We start from the raw sequence: 16894 nt of genomic DNA, 5'->3' as shown, positions 1-16894 counted from the left end.
GGCAGTCACAACAATCAAATGCCATGCCTGCTTAATCTTCCATTACTTTAAAAAAAATTACTCTTGGAGAGGGGGGCATACATAATCATTTCTTTGGTACTCATGTGAAAGTTTCATACTCCCATTGCCATCGTCAGAACAACTGAAACAGCATCATCAGAATGAACTCCAATTAAAGCTTTGTCAGACTCAGTGTTACTTGGTGCCAATCCTTATGCTGTTTTAATTGTTCTGGTGGTGGCCAGTTAAGAGTATAAAATTTTTTTGTGATCACACCAAATAAAATATGAGGGATTGCCAAAAAGTAATGCCTTCGCAGTTTTTATTCTGTTCTCAAAATTGGTAGTGGTATTATATGTGACACATTACCCCTTCGCTGACCCAATTTGCAATCCTCTGCTGCAAAAGGGCTCTGAATTGTAGTGAGTAACATAACTACATCACTGTATGAGAAACATCTTGTTGTAATTGAGTTTCTAACCACAGAAAATGTGACTCCAATTGAAATCCATACAAGGACAAAAGCTGTTTACGGTGATGATTGTATCGACAGTTGTAATGTGCTATGTTGAGTTATTCGTACTTGTAATGAAGGAAATGGTTGTGCTAACCTCAATGTGTGTGACAGACCTCTGAATATTTCCCCAAGCGTAAAGACCTTCAAGGGCTTCACTTTGATAGTGGCGAAGCAGTGTAAGCACAGGTGAGGTTGTGGCTCCATCAACAACATTTTATAGTGATTGTATCAACAAACTGGTCTCTCACTGGGTGAAATGTATTTGCTGCCAACATCAACATATTGAAAATTATTATGTAGACATAAAGAATGAAGATGTAGAATGTTAAGAGAATCTGTTTTATTGTGAAAACTTTAAAAAGTTTCCATATGACAGATTTGGAGGCATTACTTTTCAGCAAGTTCTAGTATTAAATATATCAATAGAAAAGTTAATCACAGTCTTCACGCAAAATATCATTTTTTCCCCCAAAAGTGCCCTGACAGTGGTGTTATTTGCAACTCCACTAATGATCATGCATCATTATAATAACTTCTGATGACTGCCAATATACATAGGGTCTAATAATAATCCACACTTTCAGTCTGCAAATCCTAGCCCAATCAGATACATATTTGGTCACACACATCTATGTATTACAATAAAAGGCTTTACGAAAGCCGTGAAATAGGGCCCTCACTAGAATGGAATTGTCTACTCGGGTCTCTACAACATACACGGAAAGGGAGACCTGGGTCTCGTATCAGCACTATTCCTGAAATCTTTGCTTATTCCTGTAGAGGTGCTACTCAGATTCGCCATGTCTAATTTTCAAAGTAGAATCTAAGTTGTTGACCAGAATCAGGAGTACAACATGTGATAATACAAGCAGTTTGGAACACACTGTACAACAGTGTAACAGGGATCTAACTGCCTATCTTACTCTCTTCTCAGAAACTGTGCTTTGTAACACAAAAATAAAACACAAAAAAGTCAAAGAATGAGACCAGTCATGGATCTTTATCAGAAATACCACAAACATAATTGCACCTAAAATCAAAAAGTTTTAATCCCATAGTACATTGAAAGATAAGTAAGAGAACAGGTAACATTGGAACATAAAAGTGTAGCTATTACCTAAACCGACATATTCTGTATTTACACATTTCTGCTGTGTATCATTGAATACCAGCTGGTGCATTACACACTATCAAGAATTTCTTTTGGAAGCTTTTATATACTAAATGTTGATCAATAACATGACAGAAAGAATGAAATTTAGAATTTTTATATTTTAGCAAAATACTTGCACGAACTGAAAGCACTGCTTAACTATATATATATATAATGGAAGGAAACATTCCACGTGGGAAAAATTATATATAATAACAAAGATGAGGTGACTTACCGAACAAAAGCGCTGGCAGGTCGATAGACACACAAACAAACACAAACATACACACAAAATTCAAGCTTTCGCAACAAACTGTTGCCTCATCAGGAAAGAGGGAAGGAGAGGGAAAGACGAAAGGAAGTGGGTTTTAAGGGAGAGGGTAAGGAGTCATTCCAATCCCGGGAGCGGAAAGACTTACCTTAGGGGGAAAAAAGGACAGGTATACACTCGCACACACGCACATATCCATCCACACATACAGACACAAGCAGACGTATTTAAAGACAAAGAGTTTGGGCAGAGATGTCAGTCGAGGCAGAAGTGTAGAGGCAAAGAAGTTGTTGAAAGACAGGTGAGGTATGAGTGGCGGCAACTTGAAATTAGCGGAGATTGAGGCCTGGCGGATGACGAGAAGAGAGGATATACTGAAGGGCAAGTTCCCATCTCCGGAGTTCGGATAGGTTGGTGTTGGTGGGGAAGTATCCAGATAACCCGGACGGTGTAACACTGTGCCAAGATGTGCTGGCTGTGCACCAAGGCATGTTTAGCCACAGGGTGATCCTCATTACCAACAAACACTGTCTGCCTGTGTCCATTCATGCGAATGGACAGTTTGTTGCTGGTCATTCCCACATAGAATGCATCACAGTGTAGGCAGGTCAGTTGGTAAATCACGTGGGTGCTTTCACACGTGGCTCTGCCTCTGATCGTGTACACCTTCCGGGTTACAGGACTGGAGTAGGTGGTGGTGGGAGGGTGCATGGGACAGGTTTTGCATCGGGGGCGGTTACAAGGATAGGAGCCAGAGGGTAGGGAAGGTGGTTTGGGGATTTCATGGGGATGAACTAACAGGTTACGAAGGTTAGGTGGACGGCGGAAAGACACTCTTGGCGGAGTGGGGAGGATTTCATGAAGGATGGATCTCATTTCAGGGCAGGATTTGAGGAAGTCGTATCCCTGCTGGAGAGCCACATTCAGAGTCTGGTCCAGTCCCGGAAAGTATCCTGTCACAAGCGGGGCACTTTTGTGGTTCTTCTGTGGGGGATTCTGGGTTTGAGGGGACGAGGAAGTGGCTCTGGTTATTTGCTTCTGTACCAGGTCGGGAGGGTAGTTGCGGGATGCGAAAGCTGTTTTCAGGTGGTTGGTGTACTGATTCAGGGATTCCGGACTGGAGCAGATTCGTTTGCCACGAAGACTTAGGCTGTAGGGAAGGGACCGTTTGATGTGGAATGGGTGGCAGCTGTCATAATGGAGGTACTGTTGCTTGTTGGTGGGTTTGATGTGGACAGATGTGTGAAGTTGGCCATTGGACAGGTGGAGGTCAACGTCAAGGAAAGTGGCATGGGATTTGGAGTAGGACCAGGTGAAACTGATGGAACCAAAGGAGTTGAGGTTGGAGAGGAAATTCTGGAGTTCTTCTTCACTGTGAGTCCAGATCATGAAGATGTCATCAATAAATCTGTACCAAACTTTGGGTTGGCAGACTTGGGTAACCAAGAAGGCTTCCTCTAAGCGACCCATGAAAAGGTTGGCGTACGAGGGGGCCATCCTGGTGCCCATGGCTGTTCCCTTTAACTGTTGGTATGTCTGGCCCTCAAAAGTGAAGAAGTTGTGGGTCAGGATGAAGCTGGCTAAGGTGATGAGGAAAGAGGTTTTAGGTAGGGTGGCAGGTGATCGGCGTGAAAGGAAATGCTCCATCGCAGCGAGGCCCTGGACGTGCGGAATATTTGTGTATAAGGATGTGGCATCAATGGTTACAAGGATGGTTTCCGGGGGTAACAGATTGGGTAAGGATTCCAGGCGTTCAAGGAAGTGGTTAGTGTCCTTGATGAAGGATGGGAGACTGCATGTAACGGGGTTGAAGGTGTTGATCTACGTAGGCAGAGATACGTTCTGTGGGGGCTTGGTAACCAGCTACAATGGGGCGGCCGGGATGATTGGGTTTGTGGATTTTAGGAAGAAGGTAGAAGGTAGGGGTGCGGGGTGTCGGTGGGGTCAAGAGGTTGATGGAGTCAGGTGAAAGGTTTTGCAGGGGGCCTAAGGTTCTGAGGATTCCTTGAAGCTCCGCCTGGACATCGGGAATGGGGTTACCTTGGCAAACTTTGTATGTGGTGTTGTCTGAAAGCTGACGCAGTCCCTCAGCCACATACTCCCGACGATCACGTACCACGGTCGTGGAACCCTTGTCCGCCGGAAGAATGACGATGGATCGGTCAGCCTTCAGATCACGGATAGCCTGGGCTTCAGCAGTGGTGATGTTGGGTGTAGGATTAAGGTTTTTTAAGAAGGATTGAGATACAAGGCTGGAAGTCAGAAATTCCTGGAAGGTTTGGAGAGGGTGATTTTGAGGAAGAGGAGGTGGGTCCCGCTGTGACGGAGGACGGAACTGTTCCAGGCAGGGTTCAATTTGGATGGTGTCTTGAGGAGTCGGATCATTAGGAGTAGGATTAGGATCATTTTTCTTCGTGGCAAAGTGATACTTCCAGCAGAGAGTACGAGTGTAGGACAGTAAATCTTTGACGAGGGCTGTTTGGTTGAATCTGGGAGTGGGGCTGAAGGTGAGGCCTTTGGATAGGACAGAGGTTTCGGATTGGGAGAGAGGTTTGGAGGAAAGGTTAACTACTAAATTAGGGTGTTGTGGTTCCAGATTGTGTTGATCGGAATTTTGAGGTTTTGGAGGGAGTGGAGATGGAAGTGGGAGATTGAGTAGATGGGAGAGACTGGGTTTGTGTGCAATGAGAGGAGGTCGAGGTTTGCTGGAAAGGTTGTGAAGGGTGAGTGAGTTGCCTTTCCGGAGGTGGGAAACCAGGAGATTGGATAGTTTTTTGAGGTGGAGGGTGGCATGCTGTTCTAATTTACGGTTGGCCTGTAGGAGGATGCTCTGAACAGCGGGTGTGGATGTGGGAGAGGAAAGATTAAGGACTTTTATTAAGGATAGGAGTTGACGGGTGTGTTCATTGGCTGAGTTGATGTGTAGGTGAAGGATTAGGTGGGTGAGGGCAATGGATTGTTCAGTTTGGAACTGGTATAGGGACTGATGGAAGGAAGGGTTGCATCCAGAGATGGGAACTTTGAGTGTGAGGCCTTTGGGGGTAATGCCAAATGTCAGACAAGCCTGAGAAAATAAAATATGCGAGCGTAATCTGGCTAGGGCGAAGGCATGTTTGCGGAGGGAATGTAAATAAAACTTAATGGGGTCATTGTGGGGGTGTTGTGAGGGTGACATGGTATTAGAAGGTGGAAAGTGTAACATGAGGTGAAATGAAAATGAAAATAAAAATATATATATGGGGAGAGATAAAGGTGAACCGGAAAGAAACTGGAGATCTGGAATGAAAAAAGGCGAAAAGGTGTTGGTTACAGCTGGGCTATGTTGGACTTGGGTTGGTAGACAACGATGTGCATAAAGGTTAGGTGGTTGTGTTGCCGCCAAAACACGTTAAAGGACGGAGAAATTCGGGAAAATTTCGAAAAAACTGCGTGTAGTCTATTAAAAGGAATGGTATTGTGGTGGCAGATTATGAAAATGAGGCTAACAATTGTCTGACGAAGAAATAATGGCGTTAAAACCTGTGGGAAGCGGCTAAAAATGATGAGTGATGTGGGAAAAACGGAAATGGAAATAAATCGAAAGTTATTAGAACTGGCCGAAATGGTTGTTCAAAAGGTGAAAGGAGCTGTTTGTGACCTAGAAACGGTGGATATTATAGCGGCGGTAGTGCTGAAAGCGGCAAAAAAAAAAAAAAAAAAAAAAAAAAAAAAAAAAAAAAAAAAAAAAAAAAAAAATATTTTTTTGGTTATGGTTTGGAGGTGGGTTACGTATTATTGAGTATATATATAGGCGGGATAAAATAGTATAGTAGATTACGGTAAAAAGGAGAAGGTGAATACAAAGTGAAACTACTGGCAAAAACAGAAAGAGGAAAATAAGACGACAGAAAAGATTTCGAAATGCAACAGTGACAATAACAAACGTAATTGTTGGATTCAAATTAATGATATCAATATAATGGAAGGAAACATTCCACGTGGGAAAAATTATATATAATAACAAAGATGAGGCGACTTACCGAACAAAAGCGCTGGCAGGTCGATAGACACACAAACAAACACAAACATACACACAAAATTCAAGCTTTCGCAACACTTCCTTTCGTCTTCCCCTCTCTTCCCTCTTTCCTGATGAGGCAACAGTTTGTTGCGAAAGCTTGAATTTTGTGTGTATGTTTGTGTTTGTTTGTGTGTCTATCGACCTGCCAGAGCTTTTGTTCGGTAAGTCACCTCATCTTTGTTATTTTTTCATATATATATATATATATATATATATATATATATATATATATATATAATAGAGGGAAACATTCCACGTGGGAAAAATATATCTAAAAAGAAAGATGATGAAACTTACCAAACAAAAGCGCTGGCAGGTCGATAGACACACAAACAAACACAAACATACACACAAAATTCTAGCTTTCGCAACCAATGGTTGCCTCGTCAGGAAAGAGGGAAGGAGAAGGAAAGACAAAAGGATATGGGTTTTAAGGGAGAGGGTAAGGAGTCATTCCAATCCCGGGAGCGGAAAGACTTACCTTAGGGGGAAAAAAGGACAGGTATACACTCGCACACACACACATATCCATCCACACATACACAGACACAAGCTTGTGTCTGTGTATGTGTGGATGGATATGTGTGTGTGTGCGCGAGTGTATACCTGTCCTTTTTTCCCCCTAAGGTAAGTCTTTCCGCTCCCGGGATTGGAATGACTCCTTACCCTCTCCCTTAAAACCCATATCCTTTTGTCTTTCCTTCTCCTTCCCTCTTTCCTGACGAGGCAACCATTGGTTGCGAAAGCTAGAATTTTGTGTGTATGTTTGTGTGTCTATCGACCTGCCAGCGCTTTTGTTTGGTAAGTTTCATCATCTTTCTTTTTAATATATATATATATATATATATATATATATATATATATATATATATATATATATATATATATATTGGTAGCCTAACAGTTCTCTGCATCCTTTAACTGCAGCTTTTTTATTATAAATGTTAGTAACAAGTCAGACCTTTCGTACTCCAATGACATCATAAGCATTTTTTAATAATGACAAACATTTAGTAGTACTTTCTACAACTCAGATGGAACTTCGTCTGTGCCAATACTTCTTTCCAATCTTTCCAAGCTGTATCAAAAGTTAGGAGGTGAACCAAGCAATTTTCATGTTTTTGGCACCATCTTGTTTTGACTGACCTTGGTGTTGCTCAGCTTGAAAAGGTGCAACATATTTGTTCCTAAATCACTTCTTTCTTTTCCTTCTCCATAATTTCTCTAAGGAGACAGAATTCAAATTAGTACCTCTGAAAAGGTCATAGCAAATTGTGAAAATGAAAACAGTGACTTGTTCAATATCACAGTTGGGAAGGACACGGTAGTAACAAAAGTGAAGTAATGGTACCATGAAGTGTGATTATACAAGACTGTTGAAATTGGTAAAATATCAAAGGTCAAAGGTTACCAGGCTTTCACCCCTCCCCCCACCCCCCTGCCACACAAACACAACACCGTGGCAATTTCGTGCTTCTACTAAGTGAAGCTGTGATGAAACAGGATGTTGTTGTTGGGATCTTCCCTGTTTCCTCTATAAATCTTATCTGGTACAGGCCCCAGACTGATGAGCAACATTCATGCATTGGTTGAACAAGGGTTTTGTAATCAACCTCCTTTGTAGAAGAACTAGACTTCTTGAGATTTTTTTCCAGTGAATCACACTGTAGCATCTGTCTAACCTGTGATGTGGTCATTTCACTTCAGATTCCTCCATATGCATACTCCCAGATGCGGGTATTTAACAAATGTGAGCACTCCCAGTGTTCTGCAGTTATGTAGTCACACAATACTGCATTTTTCCACCTATTTCTGGGCTATACATTACATTAGTTTTTGTTGAGGGTCAAGTGGCCTAATGTTACTTTTACGCCTCAAGATTTCTGTCTATTAAGAATGACGTGCTTGTCTTCTATTAATTAAGAATTCTTGAATTCAAGTATAAGGCCAATCTGATATTCTATAGGCTTGTATTTTGTCATACATCAGCAAGTCTGTGGTGACTTCAATGTAGATTTTCTGAAGGATTCTGGTAGGAAAAATTCTCTGGAAACCTTTTAACTTTTTAACATGGGTGGATAAAGACAATAGATCCCTAATTGATAATGTTTTCTTTGATGAGGCACGAAGCAAGAAAATAACTGTTTACCCAGTAACAAACGCTCTCTCTGATCATGATGCACAATTAATCAGGATAAATGACATAGTGCCTTACAGTGTGGATACACCTCAGTGGAAGACAGAATCATTAGTGACTACAGGGCAAATATTTTTAAGACTAGTTTACAAGAAACAACCTGGGATGAAATTTATAAAGAACAAAATACTATTAAAAAATTTAATCTATTCCGGGATAAATTCATATCAGTACATGAAAACAGCTTTCCGCATAAGCTAATCAGGAGGGACATTAAACAGCCATGTAAAAAGTCAAGGATCACTAAGGCCATTAAAGCATCTTGTGAAAGGAAAAGGGAAATGTATCCTTTGGCAAGAACAAGTAGAAACCCTGCAGTAGTTGTGCACTACAAAAACTACTCAAAATTACTAAGAAAATCAAGAAACATGCACATAAAGTCGGAAATCAGTACATCTGACAACAGAGTTAAGGCAATAAAGCGTATAGTGAAGCAAGAGACAGGACAAACAACCACAGAAGAGGATAACATTACAACTGAATTGAATGGAAGGGTTATGAATGACAAGTCATAGGTAGCAAGTGTATTTAATAGTCATTTATTAAACATAGTATAAAGCATAGGGACTAACAGTTTAAGAGAAAGATCACAGCAATATGTTGAAGTAGTAACTCTCATAAAATTACATCATATGAATGTACCCCTATCTTCGACTTCTGAAATTAAGAAGGTCATACGGTCTCTCAAGAATAAAAGCTCTTCTGGTTTTGATGGTGTTTCCAATACAGTACTAAAGATTTGTTCCCATATAATAAATCCAGTATTGTCTGAAATATGTAATGCATCACTAACTGAAGGCCTTTTCCCAAAGAGACTAAAATTTCCCGTTGTTAAACCCCTTGTTGGCCCACTTATCTCCATTCACAAACATTGGCCCACTTCTATCCATTAACAATAGCAGACCACTGCAGTTTCAAATGTACACAAAAACTTAGTTGTGAAGATTTGACAGTAAAAGGTTTGTGCACAAATAAGAAGCAGTAAAATAATCAAGGCTGGAAACTCAAGCGATACAAATGTTGTATGGATAACCTCATCATATCCCGGATACTGAGTTGCAGATAGGCACAACAAAAACGGCTGTCACAAAATAAGTTTTCGGACACACACACACACACACACACACACACACACACACACACACACACAGAGAGAGAGAGAGAGAGAGAGAGAGAGAGAGAGAGAGAGAGAGAGAGAGAGTGTGTCTCTGGCAGCTAAAGCCACACTTATTGTAACATTTCATCCTGGATTTTCCATTGTTTGATTTTATCATCATACAGTGTGCTTGAAAATGAATATCTGAGTTTTAAGGCTCTGTAGTATTTATTAAATCCAACTTACATTTATAAATAATACATCATATGAAAGAGCAACCGTAACAAGCATTTAATGTGAGCACCATCTGTCAACTGGCACATATCCAGTTGCTAGGAGAGTTCTTTCCAAATCTTGAGTAGGGGGAAAAAATAAATAAAATAAAAAAGGCTTATAAACTTTCCACTGGCATACGACACAAAAAGCATTCAATTTATGGTAGTATCGTTGCAACTGTACCATCTTGTGGGAGTTTGCTGACCCCCAGATGCGCGCACACACACACACACACACACACAGTGTGTGTGTGTGTGTGTGTGTGTGTGTGTGTGTGTGTGTGTGTGTGTGTGTGTGTGTGTGGAGGGGGGGGGGGGGGCGCAATTCCACTTACGTGAAATGACTCATCACTGAAGAAGACATGATCCAGAAAATCTTCATGTTCATGCAGTAACATTTTGTTTGCACAGCTGGCACATAAATCATGGTCTGTAGGCTTTCGAGCTTGTAAAAAAACGGAAAGGTCGTAATTATGAGCATCTCCACACAAATGTCACTGGAATGCTAATTCACGACTAGCCTTCTGATTTGATTTTTTGGGGCTACATGTGAAAGACCCTCACACTCATTCCACATATTGTTCTGTAACTGCTGTGCTGAGTGGCAAATGGTGTTCATATTCTACACTTGTAAAGAAAAACTGAGTCACTTTTTGATTTGATGTATTCTTTATAATTGTTTAAAAACAGTCATATTCATTCTGAAACATCCAGTACAGTCATTTACAGTGAATGCAATAACACTGTCTGGTTTACGATTATCATCACAGAAAGGGAAAATTGACTTTCGACAAGTTACTGCTCAAAAGGTGTAGCTGTGAAGTGATGCCAATTTTTAAGACAGGTCTGGGGAATAAATACTGATGAAGTAGTGGGGCTTGATCATACTTGGGTCAATTGTTGCTATGTTCTCGAGTTAGACTGGGCAGATGATAACTCGAGGGACAATGGTAATGCCTTCCAGCTAGTGAAGCAGACTTATTCTACTGGATGCAGACACCTCACATGCTTTTTAAATTGGTAGGATACAGGAGGTTACAGTGTATACATGAATTATGATAAATTTATAAGTGACTCAGACTAACTAATACCAAATATTCAAAAATTGGTCAACAATTATTCTCAATAACACTTCTTACCATTTTGTATTTGTGACAATGCATCTACACAACAATGTGAAAATAGGAGATGGTGGATTGATTTCAGTGTCACAACATCAAAGTAAGTGGTGACCTTAATTTTTGTGCATTGTGGAGTATAATATAGGGTGTGTCAACAGGGAAGGTGGGCATCATTTCTGTTTTTTTCAAAACCAATTTTGAATGCAACCTTTGTCACTAATTGTTCTGGCTCTTCTATCTGAAACTTTACTTGATCAATACTGTTTGCTAACAACACCAAATCATGTGCAACACTAAGAAGATTAAATCAAATCTTTCTTCCAATCTTAACAGATGGTGGACATATCTTGTTCCATTCAAGCACGATTTTCTCCAGCATATAATTAAACAGTAATGGAGACAATGAATCACCTGGCCAAAGGCCAGTTCAAATCTCGAAAAGGTTCAGATAATTCATTTCTGAACCTTACTCTCGATTTAGTATTTCGAAGGGTGACCGCAATGTGGTTGAGAAGTTTCTGATACAAACCAAATTCTGTAAAGGTAGACAGTAGTGATTCATGATGGATACTATCATAGGCTTTTTTAAAAAATTGACTAAGGTGATCACTAACTTCTTGTTGCTGGCCCTTTGGTGTTTCATTATCCATTTAGACCAATAATTTGATAAGGGCAGCTTCGTCCTGCGCAAAAACTTTCTTAATATTCAACTTATTCACCATCAAGCTGTTCATGAATTCTGAAATACAGAACCTTACAGAATATTTTTAGCAGTATCCAGCAAGGATATACCTCTATAATTATTTGGATCTGATCTATGTCCTACATTGTGTAGTGGACGGATTAAGGCAACATTCCATTCCTCTGACAATTTCTCAGTATTTCAAACGACAATAAGATGTTTGTGTAAATTCAGAATAGTTTGTATAATTGCATACTTATATATTCTGCCATGTATTTGTTCCTTACCAGCCACTTTGTAATTCCGAGGTGAATTAATCGCTCCTTGCAGTTCATATGGATATCATCATCATCATGATTGCCTTCCAGCGAGCCAGGTAGGAACTTTGTGAGTGATATGCCTCCATTGGTTTCTGTCCTGGTATAACTTTCCCCTTCTCTACTATATCTCATGTTACTCCTCTCCTTTTGAGATCTTCCTTATCCTGATTTGTCCATCTCTTTCTAGGCCACCCAACTGGTCTTCTTCCTGGTACCTTCATCTTCAAATACTGGCATGTAGTTCAAGTCAGGTGCATTCACTTCACATGACCGAGCCTCTTCAATCTCAAAGCACTCATCCTCTCCTCTGAAGTCATTGTCACCTGCAGGTCTCTCCTTTCATAATCACTCCTGACGATCTCCCCTAGTTTGTTGTAGAGCTGAACAAAGGAATTTCATTTCACATGCTTGTATTTGACTCTCTTCTCTCTTATTTATGACACAGGCCTCTAGACTATACATCATGATTGGCAGGAGGTAAGTTTTGTACCTGGTCTGTTTGGTTCTTAGAGGGATTTCCTTGTCCCAGATGGATTTCATACTTGGTGGAAGAAGCTACCGTCTCTCCCCAAATGGTGATGTCATCAGCAAAAACAAAAGCACTGAGATCTTAATTTTCTTCCTCCTCGATTTCTTTCATGATTGTGTCCATAAGTGTAATGAAGAGTAAAGGGGAGAGCAAACTGCCTTGCTGAACACCTCTCTTTGTCTTCAACCATTTTGATCTTCCACCTCCTACTTGTACACTGTTCTCTCAACCATTGTACAGCATCTGGTCTTTTCTAATTAATGAATCAGGAATATTATGTTTTCTCAAGCATTCCCATATTTTATTCCTTGGTACACTGTCATATGCTTTTTCCAAATCAACGAATACCATTATCAAGACCTTTCCATTTTCCCAATAATTCTTCATTAACTGGCAGAGGAAAAAAATTAGATCAGTTCCCCTATTACTCCTGAACCCACGCTGTTGTTCCTCTAACTGGTGTTCTAGTATTTTCTGGAATCTTTTTTCTATGATTTTTTCCATGATCTTAAGGCAATGTGATCCCTTGGTAGTTGGTGCATTTCTTTCTACTACCTTTCTTGAACAATGTTGTTACAATTCCTTTTTTCCATTCATCTGGCACTATGTTTTCTTTCCATATCACCCACAGCACCCGGTGTAACCACTGTATTCCTTGGATTACTGTGGCTTTAATCATATCTGCTGTCAGCTCATCTACTCCAGCTGCCTTCCAACTTTTCATCAGTTTCAGGGAATTCTCAATTTCTAACCAAGAGATTGGATCCTGCTCCTCCTCTAATTCAATGACTTCGGTGTCAATTTCTTGTGCGCCTTCCCCATTCAGTAAGATTTCAAAATAATTCTTCATCTCTTCCCTGATACCTTCCATGTCCCTGGTAATATCCCCATCCTCTGTTTCAATCTCTTTGATGTCTTCTCTATCAGATCTTTTACTTTTCAATAACCTATATAGCAGATTTGGTTCCCTTTGCTATCCTGCTCTAGTTTCTGAGTGAATATTTCCCAACGCTTCTCCTTTCTTCTTTCACAATTATCTTTGCTTGGAGTTTCTTTTGTTGGTATTCCTTCTCCACTGTTGTCACCTTGTGTTCATCTTTTGGCACCAGCCACTGGTTCTGATTTCTTTTTTCAAACTCCATGTTTTCCTTTGCCATATTACATTTATAATTGCATCTTTTACTATATTGTTCCACCAACTGGTTTCTTTGTCTTTCACATAACCCTCTGTTTTGCCACATATCTGCACAGCACTGTTAACTATTGATGTTTTAAATAGGTTCCACTCTTCCTCTACACTACCCCTTTCGATTTTTGGCAATTTTTGTGCTACAAGATTTTGGAAACTTTTCTTATTTTCTTCTTCTTTCAAGTTCCACTCCTTAATTTTTGGCATTCTCTGTACAACATTCAATCTTTGCATCTTATAATTTAGGTCAGCTACTAGTAACCTGTGGTCGCTATCCAAGCGCTCACTTGGTATGACTTTAGTGTCCCTTACTTTTCCTCCAATTAATCTGTCCGTTAATATATAGTGTATAACTGTCTTAGATTTGCCATCCCAGCCGTATCTAGTAATCTTATGGCTATCTTCACTAAAAGATGATTCCTTATGCACATATTTAGAATTTCTTCTCCCTCAACATTTCGTCTTCCATATCCAAAAGGGCCCATCACCTCCTCCTATCCATTTCTATCTGTGCCGATCTGAGTATTCAGATCCCCAATTATCGTAATGTTACCTTCTCTTATGTGATCTTCCAGTTCTTCAAGGAATTTCGTTTTTTCTTCCTCACTGCACCCTTGTGTGTAAACTTGGAGTATAGTAACACTATTCTTTCCCAAGTTCACTCTTGCTCTAATTATCCTTGCTCTTACAAAGCTCACATCTGTAACTGGGTCAATGTCTTTGTGAAACACAAACCCCACTCCATTTTTTGCCTCTTTATTGTGATCCTGCCACTTCATATGGATGTAAGGGTATAATTTTTTCTAGATGCATTTCATTTCTCCAACAAGAGTCAAATTCCAAATAATGTTCAGTTTCAGAACTATTTAGCAACTGTTTGATGTATTTAGCCAAAATCACTGAACTTTCATAATTGTTGTGTGTTACCTTTCCATTCATATCCTTTATTCATCATCATAAGAGTGGGTGGAGTATATTTCGACTGCACTGTTTAAATGCCCAATAGTAATCTCTCATCTTACGATGACCGAAAGCCTCCTTGACAAATTTTATCGAGTCCTGATGAAATTTCCTTTTGACTCTTAATTTCTTTAGCCATTGATCATCTAGCATCGATTAATCTCTCTCTGGAATTTTCAATTTTCTTTCATTGGTCGCTTAACCAAGCTTTAAGCCTGCGTAGAATTGCAAGATCGCATTCCTAATTCCATCAAGCATGTTTCTTCCAGCTTCACGCGGGAGCAATTTCTCCAGTCAAGGTTTTAATCCATTGACAGTTGCTCCTAGTCACTGGAAGCTGTTCTAGACCTCTAGTTATATATTGGATTGTTAATAATGCAATTAAGATCACAAGTTCTTTTTCTAACTTATAAGGGGTTTTTTTCTTTTTCTTTTAGATGTTAGTTTGATTTCAATTTTTGACGTGTAGTGGTCTGAATCAATATTGATGCCACAGAGGGCTTTAAATTTATATATTTCTTTATGAAACTTCTGATCCATGGCCACATTATCTGGGACTAGCCTAGCTTGACACTGGGATATTTCCATGTCCCCAAAGCAAACCCATGTGTTGTACAAAATTCAAATAAATGTTCTCCAGACTGTAAGTTTATGCACTGGTATTGTCCACCACACTTTTTGATGTTTCTTCTTTCATCCTATCTTAGCATTAAAATCTCCAAGTAGAATTTTATATTCGTAGCATGTACGGTTGTTACAATTTGGTAAAGTTCATCCCAAAATTTATCTGTTCCATCCTTATCAGTTCTATTTTTAACATTAGTTAAAGCATAGACAGTGAAGCTTAGGCCTGAAACATTCTGATCTCTTCATTTGACAGTGTGTTGATTTTGTTTTCCACCTTAGTTGTTAACAATGTCACTCACTGGGAATTAGATGAAAAATACTTGCCTGAATAATAATTATCTACCCTGTCTGTAACAATAGTTACCTCTGGAGACTGGAAGAAAGTTGTCAATCAGATTTGATTACAGGTCATTGATACAGCTAGCGATCTGCTGCTCATAACAAAACTGAATGGGTAACTGCTTAGATACAGAAGATTGAGCTCAGCATTACGTGTCACATTTAACCCCATTTATCTTGTGTTAGAAGTCTCTCATACATAGTTCCAATTTGGAGCAGATGAAAATCTGATTTCTTCTTAATATTTTGAATGCATAATGTGGTCAGCTAAAATTAATAATCAAAAAGTTTGCCACCTGTTAAAAGTTCAATAACATTTACCCGGAAGCGCATTTCTGTGAATCATCTTAAGATTCTGTTTCTGCAAATAAAGATGAAATGAGACATTGGGTCAGTTCTCAAAGCATATACTGATGCCAGTTCTATCTACATATATCAAATAGTTTGTGAGTTTGAGTCAGACAAAATGTGTGTGTGTGTGTGTGTGTGTGTGTGTGTGTGTGTGTGTGTGTGTGTGTGTGTGCGCGCCATATGGGATGAGGAAACTGCACCACACCTCCATGTGCCTCTGCTAAGTGTTACCCCTGCAATACTGAACAGGATACAGACTAGTGATGGTGAAGAAAGCTTTATCAAATAAAAATTTCATACAGGTATTGAATTGATGTGAACAGAGAAAGAAGTTCCAATAAGTAAATACCCGTTGCAATGGATTGTCCTGAAGTAAACCAAGGGCCATGGGATATACAGTGAAGATGAAAGTGGAAGAATGTCAAAATTGGGACGAGGGCACTGAAATGAAAATATACTAAGAAAGGATATGTTGTAGTCATCAGTCTGAAGACTGGTTTGAGGATGTGGGTGATGATACATGCCTGTGCAAAAATATTACTGCAAAAGGGATACATCAGTGAAATGAATATTTCAGCACCTAGAAACAGTCAACTCGGATCTGGAAAGAGTGGTATAGGAGAAACTCAGCACAGCTGGACAAAGATGAGTATATGAAAAACAAGTACAGGTATTCTGAGTGCACTAGTCACTTATAGTATGTTTATCAGCAATAAAGAACCAGAAGGTTCACCATTTCATTTGCAAACCAGTAGATCAGTACTTGAGCACTGCCATTTCCCATTATGGGAAACACTTTTTATGAACATACTACAGATGTAAAGACCTCAATATTTTCACCTGGGAGACAATACATGTTTTGCACCACACTGCATACACATTCACATATCCTCTATACTTCTTTTCTGGCTTACACTAGTCTCCCTTCCCTTGTTTCCTTAAGATTCCGAGACGTGAACAATTAAGTGTCAGAGTGAGAATTTAACAACCCCTTTCCAATTATCATCTGAAGACCTTCTACCACTGTAATTCTGATTATTCAACCAACCAGTTGTAGGAACATTCTAGTAGAATGTAAATACTTTTTGATCAAAGGAGTGGTCTCCTTCAATCCATGACTATTCAATAACTTCTAGATGCACTGAAATTGGATAAAATAATAAGCATTTCACTCCTTAGGCTAATGACAACACAACAATTTGCACTG

The 16894-nt window shown here is 39.6% G+C and overlaps 1 protein-coding gene across 2 annotated transcripts in view; it reads right to left on the bottom strand.

The window, feature by feature from the left end:
• The window catches only part of LOC124716968 (casein kinase II subunit beta), a 35895-nt gene that overhangs the window by 13471 nt on the left and 5530 nt on the right, over positions 1-16894 (bottom strand). The gene's annotated exons all lie outside the window — the stretch shown is intronic.

This window comes from Schistocerca piceifrons, chromosome 9 (assembly GCF_021461385.2).
Source record: "Schistocerca piceifrons isolate TAMUIC-IGC-003096 chromosome 9, iqSchPice1.1, whole genome shotgun sequence".
NCBI lineage: Eukaryota > Metazoa > Arthropoda > Insecta > Orthoptera > Acrididae > Schistocerca > Schistocerca piceifrons.
This window is presented reverse-complemented; position numbering and strand designations above follow the sequence as displayed.